At 42.8% G+C, this 14,989-nt stretch overlaps 1 long non-coding RNA gene and 1 pseudogene across 1 annotated transcript; one reads left to right on the top strand and one right to left on the bottom strand.

The window, feature by feature from the left end:
• Positions 1–524: 524 nt before the first annotated feature.
• LOC100476077 lies at positions 525–11,145 on the bottom strand (annotated as a pseudogene).
• Positions 11,146–12,246: 1,101 nt separating this feature from the next.
• On the top strand, positions 12,247–14,656 carry LOC117795174. The gene is made up of 3 exons (XR_004619023.1): positions 12,247–12,551; positions 13,477–13,618; positions 14,162–14,656. It is a non-coding gene; the product is annotated as an uncharacterized LOC117795174 (long non-coding RNA).
• Positions 14,657–14,989: the final 333 nt, after the last annotated feature.

The raw sequence follows: 14,989 nt of genomic DNA on the forward strand, positions 1-14,989 counted from the left end.
AGAAAGGTCTTAGAGAATTGGAACATACAGGTCAGTAAAACCTTGGAGAATGCAGGAAATTGGGGATTTGTAAAACTTTTTTCACCTGGTGGTTTCCCTCTTCTTCTCTCTGAAACAGAGTTTCAGATGGAGTAGAGCACAGAAGGAGACCATGGTGTCACAGCCCTGGCAATTCCTCCGGAATCAGGACAGCTGAAGCTTGGTCTCCTCTGACTATGATCTTGCCGAAGACCTTGGGCAGTTGATTTTCACATTCTGCACCTTGGTGTCATCATCTGTTCAAACATGTGATGGTAACATTGACCTCTAAGCTTATCCGTGCTTATATCCTCAATGCCCCATACAGAGCCTTACAGATAGCGGGTGGTCGGGAAATTCATTTTGATCAGGCTGGATGAATCATGACATAACCTCTCCAATTCTATCCTCAGGTGATTGTTCAATTCTATGTCCACCCTCTTACTCCACAGCCGGTTTGAAGAGAAAGTTCATAAATACTAAGTAAGGACAGTTCTTGACACATGTGATGTGGAACAAAATGTCTTTATTAGATATTGTTGTCAGGCATGCATGGAAGGTGAACGTGAGTAGCAGGTTGGTGCATGGAGGGTGCACGTGCTTACATGCTTAGTTGGCGGCGATGGTCTGCCGAATCCAGCTCACGTAGTTGCAGACCTTGGTGTAGACACCAGGCTTCCCTTTTTGAGCACAGCCAGCACCCCAGGAGACAACGCCCTGGAGCGCTCCGTTGCAGACCACAGGCCCACCAGAGTCACCCTGCGCAACAAGGAGGAGAAAGTAAGAACTCCCAGCTATGCCAAGATGCGAGAAAGGCAAAACAGTGTTTCTCCATTACCCTGGGTCTGTTTTCCCAGTTTGCTGATTCTCTAGGTAGCACCTTCCCTTCCCATGGAAATCTAATTCTCAATCTCTAACTGCCTGCCTCTCTTTACTCCTCTCTCCTTCTAGCTCCTTCTCTGTTCTTAGTTGAAGGCATGCAGGGCCAGGAGTAGGTGAGGACTGTGAGTGCAATGCCGCCCAGCTAGCCCTGCTTATTTCAGAAGCTTCCTTCTACAATATACCTGCTCAGCAGGGCGCCTGACTGTCCTGTTTGCACATCATCTTCTGTGTATCTTTTTACCCTTATCCCTAGCTATTATCATCTCAAAAAGAAAATTTATCACTTATCCCAATTCTATCCCTCGTCCCTTGAAATCCATCCCAGAGACAGATTTTCAATCTGTGTTTTGAGAAAGGGAACAATGGAGGAAGTGCACGAAGCTCGGCTGGAAGGAGTACAAAGAAACTGACCTGGCAAGAGTCCTTTCCACCCTGCAGGTAGCCCAGACAGATCATGTTCCTGGTGATCTGGCCAGGGTAGGCACTGCGGCAACTGCTGTCAGAGAGGATGGGGGCTTGAAGACACTGCAGGACATCAGGGTAATTTTCTGTTGGGCACAAGAGTAAAAATGGAAGAACATTACCCACAGGATTCTGGAGATTTCTTTCCCAATCTCCCCCCCATCCTTCCCTACTCTTTCAGATTGCCAGTAACTTCTATTTTGGAAGAACAACCATTACCTGCAAAGTCTTCCCAACAGTTTTAATCAACAAGTTGTTCTCTCTGACTTAGAATCAGTGACTACAGATAAATCTAGACACTATTTCCCAAGCAGGTCTCTACTTTAGGCAGCACCAACTCCCCCTGTTCTGTCTACCTCCTCGGTTTCTACTTCTTTGAAAATCACTAATCACATTTCAACTGAATATCTGCTACCATTATCATAGCTCATTTTTATTGTGTTTTCCAGCAAAGGAATCTTCCTGAGATTCCGGATACTCACAAACTATCCTCTGGGAACCTTGCCTTGAGTGACAATTTGGACTAACCGACCCTCAACATGTCTTTCACTTCTAGGATTTCCAGCCTTGCTGCTTTTGTTCAGGTGACACTTACCCCTGGTGCTCTGGGTATTCCCCCAGCCAGAGATGAGGCACTGGGTACCAGTAGCCGCAGGATGTTGGCAGAGACACAGCAGACACTCGAGAGTTGAGGGTGGCGGGTGAGCTCAGTTTAATCAGCATGATATCATTATCAATAGTGTTTGAGTTGTAACTGGGGTGGCGGATGACCTTGGCCGAATTGATGAATTGCTCGCCACCCTCAGAGACTGCGATGTTGTGTTCTCCCAGACGCACCTGGATTCGGCTGGATTAAAGGATGCAAAGATCCTTCAAGGCCAACTTGCGCTTTTCCCCTTTCCCAGTTCACCCCAATCATGAGCATCAGCACAAACAGCATCCCCTGCAATCATCTCCACACATAGGTAATTGTGCACTTAAGGCAGCCCTACCAGACCTGGTGCAGGTGAGAGTAACTCTAGGTGGGGTGTCCCTACCACTACAGACTCAAGCCCACCATCTTGCTAGAAAGTTAGATACGTTTAGTTCCCATGACTAAGTGATGCCAATAAAAGGATGGGAGGTGACACAGGAATTGGTATGACTGCTCAGCACCTGCTACCCTTCCTGGTTGGGATTACCCATGACTGTAGGGAGCTGCGGCAGGAATCAGAGACCATGACAGAATTTTAAGGGGGCAGAATGAATTATGTTATTTTTAATGTTGTTCTGGAAGTTTCATGTGGGTTATTACCTTCATATGCCATTTTTTTCCTGGTTGAGCTATAATGATTACCTTTCCATGTAAAATCCCCTCAATGCATCATTCAGTGCCCGGGGGAATGATGAGGCTCCTAGTTCTGAATGCTCGCCCCTCAAGCATAACTGTGCAGTGTACCCTGATTGTGCTTTGGCAGGGCTGGGCCGTGGGTTGATCTGAGAGAACAGGGATGTGAGGATTGGTCACTTACGACTTGTAGCAGTGAGCCGCGGACACCACCCACTGGGAATTGATGAGGGAGCCACCACAGAAGTGGTAGCCTGAGTTCAGGGACACCTGGTAGAGAACAGAATTCTGCTGACAGGTGTATCCCCCAACGATCTTGTCATCATCATCAATGGGGAAAGCAACTGACAGGGAAAAGTTGGAAACAATCTGTTAGACAGATCCATTCTGGAATTTCTACTTACCACAATATTTTTTCAGATGAACTAGAAAAGAGAAGATAATGTTTTCCTGTCACACATAATCAGGAAATGATATAATTTTTACATAATTTTTTCCAAAATCTTATTATCCTATACCTTTAACACATACCCTACTTACACTATTATAAGCATCTAATTTTTTAGTTTATGCTTTAAATTTGATAAATATACTGCTTTTTAACATATGCACTACACACACACACACACACACACACACACACCTTGATCAAAGACTCTTTATGTAATAAATGCCCTGAACATTACTACGTAAGGGTATAAAGAATACTTTTAATACAAAACTTTGCTCAGAAGACATGCAAATAGGTGTTCAATAAAGCTTTGCAGTAACCATGCTTATGTTTATTTTTGGTGGTTGCTATAGGAGAGATACCCCCCGACGTAATGGAAAGGAAGATTTTAGAAGCCACCTAAGAGTGTTTGGGAGTTTTGCACTCTTATTTCCCCAATTTCTCTTTTGGTTCTTGCTTAAAATTTTTGTGATATAATTTAATAGAATAATATATGGTTTCCTTTCCAATGTGTCCCCTTATCTCAATTTTCTTTCCAACATTTTTAAATTTATTCAGCATTCTGAAGTCTGCCCACTGATTTATTAAGATTTCTGTGGCTCTCAAAGTCAATGATTGTATTATATGTACCCTATATGTTCAAGTATTTTCAAGGAATTTTGGGAAAGACATTTCCAGATGTAGAAACCAATGTATTGAATTTATACCCATCCAACGTGGGAAGGTTTAATAGTAAGACTTGTATAAAATTTGGTAGTATAAAAAACACAAATAGACATTTTTCTTTCTTTTGATGATTAAATGATATGTTATTTTACACCAGAGATATTTCATTAGCAAAGATGTTGTAAAACCCAGCCCGTAGCTTTTATTCATGAGAAATGAAGTAACTTCACCTGTTAAGATCCTCGTGAAGATGCCTGTCCGTGTAGAGGAGACGTGGGCTCTGACCCTCTTAGAGTCCTCAATGAGCCCAAGACTAGTCACTAATCCCAATTTTCACTCCCCGTGATTAATTCCAAGTGCTTATAGAGGTCAAAACAACATTTCCTTAATGTTAACTATCCTTTCTTTTTCTCTCTTTGTCTATAGATTTTTCCTTGAAGCTCAGGGCAATTTCTGCCTCTTTATACTTCCTTCACTAACTACACTTGCTCACTACCATCTTCCCCACACAAGGGAGATTTACTTATGTATAGACATTTGTAGGACTGTGGTGCCCTCCTTATCGTGGTTTTGGTTACCCTTGGCTAAACAGACTCAGGAAGTAGACTATCCATTTTCTCATGTATCCTCCGAAGGTCATTACAGCCTAACACTGCATCACAACGCCAATGTCATTGACCCCACTTCTTCTCATCACGTAGGCATTTTATCATCACACATCATCACAAGACAGGTATGTACAGTGCAATAAGATATTTTGAGAGAGAAAGACAGAAGAGCATAGTCACATAACTTTTATTAAAGTATATTGTTATAAATGTTCTATGTTTTTGGTAGGTTTGTTGTTAATCCCTTACTGTGCGTAATTTGTTAATTAAACTTTATCATGGGTATGTATATGTGAGGGAGAAAACCATAGTATATATGGGTTCAGTACTATCTGTGGCTTCAGGCATCTACTGGGGTCAATGTAGCTGCTGCAGAAAAGAAGGGACTATTATATACACTATGCTTTCAATATTTTAAGCTTCTTGAATACAGAGATTCTATTCAACATTCTTTGTTGTCTTTCAGAGTACAAAATGCAAACAAATACATCATGGACACCCGCTGATTTATTTATTATTATAGGCTTTATATATATATATATATATATATATATATATATATATATATATATATATCTCCCAGCAGGGCAAGGAAGATGAAGGTCTTCGTGGTTGTTCCCTGGAACTGGACTGAGGAGTATGATGAACGTCTCTCATCCACAGCTATTTATACCTCTGGGTTTGACATTGACACCCACGGCATGGGTGCCAGAAAAGTGATTTTACTGGAAACTCACTAATCCAAATTTACAATTCAATTCTGTGCCAAGTTGAAGATAATTCAGCATCAGATTTAAACATTAGCTTTTGTCTACTTTTCCAGAAGGTTATGGGAATGGAAGGAATAAACCCATCTGGCGCAATGTGCTCCCCATAGTAGACAAGTAAGTTGGAGTAAGGTCATGGAAGAGGGCTACGAGGGTGTCCTGTTTCCAGACAAAAGTCTTAAGTACTTGGTTGTCTCAGCAGTGAACTTTCATCTTGAGGACCATCTTGAACCCCCTTGATGTTTAATTAACATTGGCACTTTCACAATTATATAATTTTTCTGTGATATTTCTGGCCTTGGATATCCATGTTAACTTTTCATTATTAATAGAGATAACTTGTTTCCTTGAGAAAAGAAACATTATTCTAAATTGAAGCTATGATCAATCTAGACAGAAGAGTGAAAGAATCACTTACATTTACTAGAACTTAGTATATATTTTACATATTAAAAAACTTTGCATATATTAATTTGGTAATACTCATTACAACTGTAGAAGGTACCTATTACAATTCCCTCTTTACATATGGGAAAACGGAGGCACCCAAAATTGCAGGAGACTTGCCCAAAATCACATAGCAAGTACATGGTGGGGTCAGGATTCCAACCCAGGAAATCTGGCTTCAGAGTCTGTGTGCTTAACTGCTGTACAACACTTCCCCAGTAAGTTCACCACATTCTGGTCACCAAGATTATGCAGACATCTCGGCCAACGATAATACAATTGAAATTCAGGGAGGGCTTCCTATGTGTCAGGCAATGTGGATGGGATTTATATACATCAACTTATTCAATCCTTACCAACTGCTTTCTAAGTATGGTTCTAATGGTGAAGCTTAGAGACATTACATGTCTTGCTCAAAGTTTTATAGTCTTCAGTGGTCAACACAGGGTTCAAACTCAAGCAGCCTCATTTGAGGGGTCATGGCCTCCACTGTGATGCCATAAACATAACTAAGGAGGACAACCTCAACTCTACCGAATTAAAGGATGACCACAGGGAGCAGAGAGAATTCTTAGAAAAATCTAAAAGATGTGTTCCTGGAGCAGGAGTTGTCTAATTAATGAGGCATGGCAGAAATATCCAGAATAAGTGAATGTCAGGAAGAACTAACCTCTAGCTCCATATAACCAGATTCCACTCCCACACATCTGAGTGGCCCACCAGGATTAACTTCTGCTTTAGCAAGTCATCCCTCCTAAAGTAGTTTCTTTCTCTTACATTTGAAAGTTTGCTGATAAAAAGATGGTTAACTAGAAGGCAGACTTGACATTTGGGGCCGGGTAATTCTGTGTTGTGGGAACCGCCCTGCACTCTGTAGGATATTTATCAGCGTCCCTGGCCTTAGTTACAAGTACCACTAGCCACTCTTCCTGGTTATGACAACCAGAATGTCTCCAGACATTGCTAAATGTTCCCTTGGAGTCAAAATCATTCCCAGCTGGGAACGACTAATCTAAGGAGAAAAAATGGGCAAAGTAGTGTCTAAGGTTATACCCAAGGGAAATTGCCTTGATCATTAGGACATTGTTGGCACTCATTAAGTACTGAATGATGGTACATGAGGCAGGGAGATTGCCCTTCACTGATCCCTAAAAACCAGGGAAACTATGCAAAGGTCCAGGCCGAGAATGAAGAAGGTAGAGCCTTTTAATCCTTTCCAATTATCTTCCATTCTGACACCCGCATGTTGAAGTGTTAGAAGGTGTATAATTCTGTATCACCCCTGGAACTTCCTCTGAGTCTCATCAGAGATCTTAGCCCTTATGAAAATCACAACATCTTAGAGCAGAGCTTCCACAATAATGGGCTCGTGTGCTGCTGTGTTTCAAGGAGTTCTCTCCGGCACATTCTGGGCTTTATCACTTGGATGCCTTCCTCCTGGAAGGGGAAGTGTGAGGGTCGCTAAATAAGGGGAATTATCTAGGATCAATTACAAATTCCCCAGTAAACACTTGACACAAAGGAATATGGACCCCTCTGGGGGCAGTGTGATGATTCTTCAATCATCTAAAGCCGTAGCGGGGATGTGGGGAAAACACCACATGAGAGTTGCTGGACTTCAGTTATTTCCAAATAACCCTCCCACGTGTTGCATGGAAACCCCTGAACACAGGGGTGTACTGTCACTGACGTTTTGGTTTTTAAAAAGACTTTTTTCCTGAGCCTCTTCTCAAGAAAAGATGTTGATATTTCGTGGGTGGGTGAATTTTTATCTAATGTACATTAAAGTGAACCTATGCTATGTAGTATTATAGCTCTTTAAATAACATTGGCCATTTGTGTGCTACCTGAAATCAGGCTGAAGACTGATTGTTCTAGTATACGTGTCGCCAAAGCAAGCACATGATAAAGATGGCTGGAGATGTGCATCGCCTGGTACTAGACAGAGGGCCAGACAAAATGGGAGTGGGCAATCCCAAGGATCGCTGATGGTGGTGACTGTGCTGGCTGTTGGGGGTGGAAGGGCTATGGATTCGGGTAAATCCGGAGAGGAAGGAAAAAAGAAAAGTGCAACAAGTGGAAAAGACTACGCGAATGCTCCGTGCTGGAGGCCAGGAGAATAAGGATCAGTGTAAGGTGTCTCTGTACGTAAGCGTCATGTCCGTCATTGACGGGGGTGAACAAACCGGAAGAAGAGAAATCTTGCGCCATTGTGTGTGAGCTCAGACCTACAAGATACCTTTCGCTTCTGAGATACCGTGAGTCATTCTGTGAAGTTGGGCCTTGGAGAATTGGGTTGAAATTTCCCAGATTCAAGAGAGGCAGTTTATGTGTGCAAAACTTCTATCCTCAATAACATCAATGAAGTCTTATTTACAGTCAACACTGGACATGCCACAGTGTGTGTGTGTGTGTGTGTGTGTGTGTGTGTGTGTGTGTTTGTCTGTGTGTGTGTGGGGGGGTGATCTCCTTCCTCAGTCACATCTATGAAAAGAGACCCATGCTATGTGCAGGAATGCCCACATTCCTTTTGCCCAGCAGAGTGGGTTGGTACCTATACTTCTTTTCCTAACCTCAAACACGTGGTGTCCCAGAGGCACATGTCTGTATTTAATGAATCTGTATTTGTCACTTCTTTCTCCCATGTGCGTGGCTTAGTGGTGGCCTTGGAGGACTATTTAAACTTGTGCCTGAACTGGGGGCTGGCTGGGTTCCAGCAAATGTGCATTGACATTTATATTGGCAGAAGCAAGAGTCACTGGGCTATGAAGGCAACTTTATGATCTTTTCTTTAATGGAGTCTGTTTTTCTTTTTCCTTAGCTCCTCCGGCCACTTTCCTGGCTAATACAACTTGAATGACTGAGGCCATCATTGGCTCTTTACCACTCCAACAGGAGGGGAAATTTTTAAAGAAGAATTCCTCTCCCTGGAAAGAGATATATTTAAGTTACTAAAAAACTGAAAAAAGCAATCAGGGCAGCAAGACTACAAAAAGGAACACGTTACAAAGCATGTGCTTGTGTAATAACCGTGATGCTATCCTGGAAGTCTATGCTAAGCTGAATTTCTCATCGCTGCCATTAAGCAGAAAATCAGTGTTGGCAAGTAGAATGTGATTTCTTGGTAAAGTGAACCCTGGAACAAGACAGGCTTCCTTGAGAACACTGCTCAAGGATGGCATTGGCTTGAGGACATTTCTATTCTAGCGCTATGGGATTCTCTTCAGATAATTGTATACAGGGCTCAGCAAGTTTTTTTTTCTGTAAAGAGTTCAAGAGTAAATGTTTTAGGCTCTGCGGGCAATGCAGTCTCTGTCACAGCTGCCCTGCATTTGCAGCATGAAAGCAGGGCATGCATGGATGGGGGCAGCTGCATTCCAGGAAAACTTCATTTGCTAAAACAAGCTGCAGGTCAGATTTGTCCCCAGGCTGCAATTTGTGGACCCTGCCCCAGAACATAAGGAAGGAACCATTTAAGTGCCCCATATCCAGACTTAAAATGGAATGGTGGTTCAGTGTCAATGATCAGGTGTGGCTCGACATAAAACTAGTAATCTTTAGAGAACTAGCTCACTGTGGCCTTTCCTTCCAATAAAGCTTTAGGGAGAAAGAAAGAAGTGGGAGATTGGGGATTTAGGGCTGGGACATTGGAGTGATGGAGAACAAGGCAGAACAAAGAAAAGAATCATAGAGAGAGAAACTTGTACCAAAGTATGAGACACAGTAAAATTCTGGGAAAGAAAGCTTCTATCGATCTGGCAACCAGAGTTCTGGCTTTCATTCCATTGCTAGCTTCTATTTTGGGGGTCTTTGCACAGTAATATCCCCATGTATAAAATGAACACCCACAGAAAACCATGGGGGAACAGGAGAAGTTAGCACGATCTTTGGTTCACATAGAAGAGTTTCGTTAAAGTGTTAACACAACTAAATTATGTCGCTGTCAGAATTCGCTTCACATGGCTCCGTCTTCCCCTTTGCAGCCAGATCCTATTTCTATCCCACCAGAGTAGGTGGGGAAGCGTACCTTATAAAAGAAAAATTGAGTTGTATCAAAGAAGCAGACAGGTGTGTATACCGGCCAAGCTGTAGGTCTTCCTTTCGTCCCCTCATTGTGTGGTACGGTCCCTTGTGGCCCTTCCCATTCATTCCCACCTGCTTGCCAACCACACAGTACATTCCAGCCCCGAGCTCTTCAGAAGGCTCACATCCCCATTTGTGTCCTAGTATCTTCCCCCCAACAGTTGGTTTACAGTAATTTAGGATTGTCTGTCTCTGTTGTTAGTACACTGTCCATGCCAAAGTGTCAGTCCAGCCCTTCCTAACGCCCGCCACATTCTGAGCCATTTCCCCACCACTGTGTGGGGTCATTTGTCTCCATCCTCCTTCTCGCACTAGTGTCCCCACCTCCCTGACTTTGTGCTAGGCTGGTCTGGGCTTGCAGCAGCTTCGCTGTCCTCTCTGCCTATTTCAATCTATTTCACATTATTTACTCTTTTCATTTCCTATTAAGTTATTGGAATGAAGAAACACACACACACACACACACACACACACAAGGATCACCAAACTGTTATGTGACAAGAGAAAGGCCAAGAAAATTTTCTCTCAACTCCCATATATTCCTATTATATCAAGGAGAATTCGTGAAGGGGAATAATTTTAAGAACCGTTTGCATGAAAGAACGAAGGGAGGGAGGGCTCTAGATCTGAGGTCCAGCAGTGGTCTTATAAAAAGTAAGATTTTTTATATAAAGCAATATTCCTAGGTGATTTGAACTGGGGGAACAGGGAGGAGCACTTTGGTTCCCTCAAGGGAAGGGTGTGACTGGGCTAGAATACTTGGCTAGCCCTCGTGAGAGTCTGCCTATTTCCAGCCCATGGACAGACCTTTCCAAGCCCCAGGAAGGTCTCAAATGCATGTGGTATCTTCAACCCCAGCATTCCTACTACAACCAGAAAGCCCAAAGCTGACAGGTCTTGGGGCTCCTACCCAGGTCTGAAGCCAAGAATCCAGAGGAGAGGAGGCTGAGTGGGGTGGGGCCAGTGACAATAACCAGAGCACTTCTGTGAAACAATGGCTGCCCCCAGATCGCGATTCGCTAGGGATGGTGCTGGTTTACGTACACTGCCATGATATAGTTACTAACTGTGCCACTTTTCATTCTTAAAAATGTCCCAATTAAAAAAAAAAGTCCCAGTTTGGTCAATAAATTAGGCAGTTACCCTGGTTACATAGCAGGGTCTCATGTGATCACCAGAGCGAGGATCTGAGTCTGCGCTTGACGGCAAGTGTCCCTCCACTGCTCTCGGCTGTTCTTTTCCATTCCCTACGTTGTTCCAGGTGAGGTAGAGAGACCCACATACTTGCGGCAGGGTTTCTGACCTACACAGGAGTTACCGAGTCTGGAACTTTAGTCTCTAGCACTCTCTTGCTTCAATGTTGAAGAGAAAAAAAACACATACACACAACTTACCAGCAACCTCTAGGAACATGGAAAAGATGATGGTCTTCATGGTGGTTCTCCAAATGCACTTGTTGTGATGGGAAGAATGAGGGGATCATCCCCTCTACACCCCCCTAACCAGCCAATCTTGTTTCTAGTCCAAGGTCTCTGGGCAATAGGTGGAGTGTGATAGGAGATGCCCAGATACTCATCTAGAAGGGCCTCCATTTCTCAAGCATGGCAAATAGTGTTCCTGGGGTTAATCATAAACAATAGTACAAGGGGAGTATGGGATTTCCAGAAGTAGATTCCTTATGGCTAAGAACCACTCAAGGTCTTCTTGATTTTAAAAGGTTTTACCCCAATAATGGAACTCTGCATCAGTTGAAGAGTACATCTAATACAAGTGATTTATATGTTTTCTTCTCTCTGTATACATTCCACCTCTTTGATGTTTTATAAACTAATTGCTTATGATTCACAATCTATCTTTCTGATCCCAGTTTCTCTCCTGAGCTTCTCTGCATTCCAACTGCTACCCGAACATATCTGCTCAAGGGTCCTTCAGCAGCTCAAGCCAGCTTATCTAGAGCTGAGTCCGTCATAGCTGCTGCTGCTGCTGCTGCTTTTTATTTTTTATTTTTTTTGGAAACCATTGCTTGACTTTATTTTTTTAATTTAAAGTCAATTAATTAACATATACTGTACTATTAGTTTCAGAGGTGGAGTTTAGTGATTCATCAGTTGCATATGACACCCAGCGCTCACTACATCAAGTGCCTTCCCCCTCCCCCTCCCCTCCAGCAACGCTCTGTTTGTTTTTAGAGTTAAGAGTCTCTTATGGTTTGTCTCCCTCTCTGATTTTGTCTTATTTCATTTTTCCTTCCCTTCCCCTGTGTTCATCTGTTTTGTTTCTTAAATTCCACATATGAGTGAAATCATATGATATTTGTCTTTGTCTGACTGACTTATTTTGCTTGGCCTAATACCCTCTAGATCCATCCATGTCATTGCAAATGGTAAGATTTCATTCTTTTTGATGGAAGTAATATTCCATTTTATATATATAGATAGATAGATAGATAGATATAGATATAGATATAGATATCTATCTATCTATCTATATATATATATCTTCTTTATGCATTCATCTGTCGATGGACCTCTGGGCTCTTTCCGTAGTTTGGCTATTGTGGACATGGCTGCTATAAACATTGGGGTGCACATCATGGCTTCTTCTTCATATTTTTCCCAAATTGGTGCAATGAAACTTCATCTACATGGTTAATCAAACTTGAAACATGGAAGACACCCTTAACTTCTTCATCCACCTTACTCACCACCTATATTCAAATGTCCAGTCTTAAAACTTCTACCCATCTGGAAGATCCTTGACTTGTCTGTGGAGATCCTTGACTTACATTTCAAGCGAACCACTTGTGCCTTAGTCGGGACCACAGTCTACTGAAATAACACGTAAGTACCTTCTTGTTTCTAGATTTACTCTCCTTCAACCTATGCTCCATACCACTTACCAGAGTGGCCTTGCTAAAATGTAAATGGACCCTGTCATTTTCCTGCTCAAAACCCTTTCAATAGCTCCATATTGATGTCAGGATACACTAGATTTCTGGGCACGGCATTGAAGCCTGTGTGCCTGGACGCTCCATGCTGCTCACACCTCTGTGCCTTCCCCATGCCCTCACCTGCTGAAGTCCCACCCATGCTCCTGGTCTCTGATCAGGGAGAACCCTGAGCCTCACCTGCACTCTCCAGCTCCAATTAGGCCTTCTTGAGTTTTCTTGTAGGCCTTTATGTTTCTTGTATTACAGTTACTTCCAATTATACATTAGTTGTGTATCTATGTTGTGTTGATTGTTCCAGGTAGTTTAAAACTCCTGAGGGCACAGCTAATGTCTGATTTGCTTACTATTCTGCCTCAAAGCCAACATGTATCTGACACATAGTAATTGTTCAGTAAGTAATTGCTGAATGGGTTACCTCCCTCACTTCTTTGTTAGTGGACTCCGATTCATTCATTAAAATTTACCTTGAGAATTGTCTCTTCTTAGAATTAACCTCTGACATTTATCTATGCCCATCCCTAACTCCACCCCATGTAGCCTCTGATTTGTTAGGTTACTCTCTGTTACCTTTCTGCAACCTTTTTAAAGCCCTGTGTATATTGATATTGTAATTTCTGCATTCTCTTACAAGTTTTAATTTCTTGTCTCTTCCTTCAACTAGATTATGAGCTCCTGAAGCAAAGGTTTTATATTTAAATTCCCATTTGTAGCTCTGTCTCTGGCATAGAGTCAATGCTCGAGTTCCTCTTTACCCCATCAGATATTTGGGCCCCATCTACAACATCCCACAAAAGGTCTTCCGGCCTCTGTTGCAGAAAGGAGATCCCAGTACCTTCTCAACCATCCAGTTGGAAAGTTTTTCCTTGTGTGGAGCCAGAAAACTGTTTCAAGCTTTCAACCGTTTGTTCCTAGTCTTGTCCCTTGGTGATATAAGATCAGGACGGTCATAATTAAGAGGTAAGTGGTCAGAGGTCAGAGCCAGCGGAACATTATGGGTTCTAGAACAGTGAACGGGAGAAGCAAGACAAGCCAAGCTTCCAGCCCAACAGAGTGTCCCCTGCCTCTTTATATAGCAGGAACAAATCTCAAAAGGCAACCCCCAAAATTTGCCTCATGTTACTTCAAAAGTAACATGCCAGAAACTAGGAGTTGAAACTAGATGCTAGCCTCTTTTTAGACAATGTAACAGAACTAGTTCTTAGAAAAAAAGAAACTGGTACAGGACTAAGTTGCTTGAAGATTTGGCTTAAATTCCCCTCCTCCTTCAACTATGGCAGTCCCCAAATGATAAATGCTTTTCTACACATCCTTTCAGTGCTGATGAATACAGCTTATACCCTCTTGTTTTATGGCCAGTGAACTATCATATGGTAATATTTTTAGTTGCATCGTCTCCATATTGGTTGTCTCACCATCTAGAATATTCACACACACACAAAACCAAAGATGTATACCTTACAGTTTTTGTTTGTAATTCTTTTATTTCCCCTGTCCACACAGAACCCATTGCAATCAGGGTTCTTCTATAGGTCATAGTCAATGGCTGTTTGGTGACCAGAACATAGCAGGGGGCCAGTCCTGGAGGAGAGCAGCCTAGTAAAGCCCACTGAAGCCCCAGCAGCCTGAGAAGATTATCCATCCTGGGCAGAGTGTGCGCCATGACGTCCATCAGAAACTGAACTGAGCTGAGGAGAGTTCTGACGTGGAGAGGATGCCCTGGCACAGGGTGTCCGATCCCGAGCAGGGTGAGGTGGGCGTGTGCAAGCAAGAGGTTACCATTGCACCGGACACCTGGACACACGTGAAGAGATGGATCAAGTATATGAATCTGTCAAGGATAAAGGAGCCGGGTTTCTCAGTATTGGGTAAGGGAATTGCAAATATAGAAAGGGGAAACGCTAGAACACTAGAACGAACCTTAGCATATTGGAATTGGAACTAGAATTAGTGGTATAACCTGTGGTTTTTTCAATATGTGTAGATAGACATAGAATTAAAGATACATGCTACTGTGTATGCATTTATGTGGTAACATATACATAAGTGTATACCCCAGGCTCCATCCATTGGTGACCTGGGAGTGCTAACACCCCGCAAAGCCCAGATCTAGTGCCCATCACTCATTTTCTAGGTACCATTATCCACTAAAAGGAACCAGGGCTCTTTGGAGAAATAGCTGATGCCACGATGGGCAGGGAAAGCGCAAGAGGAGCCTAGAATATGCTCCTGTGCTGTATTGTAAGGAAATACTCAAATACCCATCATTACGGGGCCCTAACAACAAGGGTGCCTTAAGAAGGGAAACGATTTTTTGACTTCCAAATCTCC

Source organism: Ailuropoda melanoleuca, chromosome 1, assembly GCF_002007445.2.
Source record: "Ailuropoda melanoleuca isolate Jingjing chromosome 1, ASM200744v2, whole genome shotgun sequence".
Classification (NCBI taxonomy): Eukaryota; Metazoa; Chordata; class Mammalia; order Carnivora; family Ursidae; genus Ailuropoda; species Ailuropoda melanoleuca.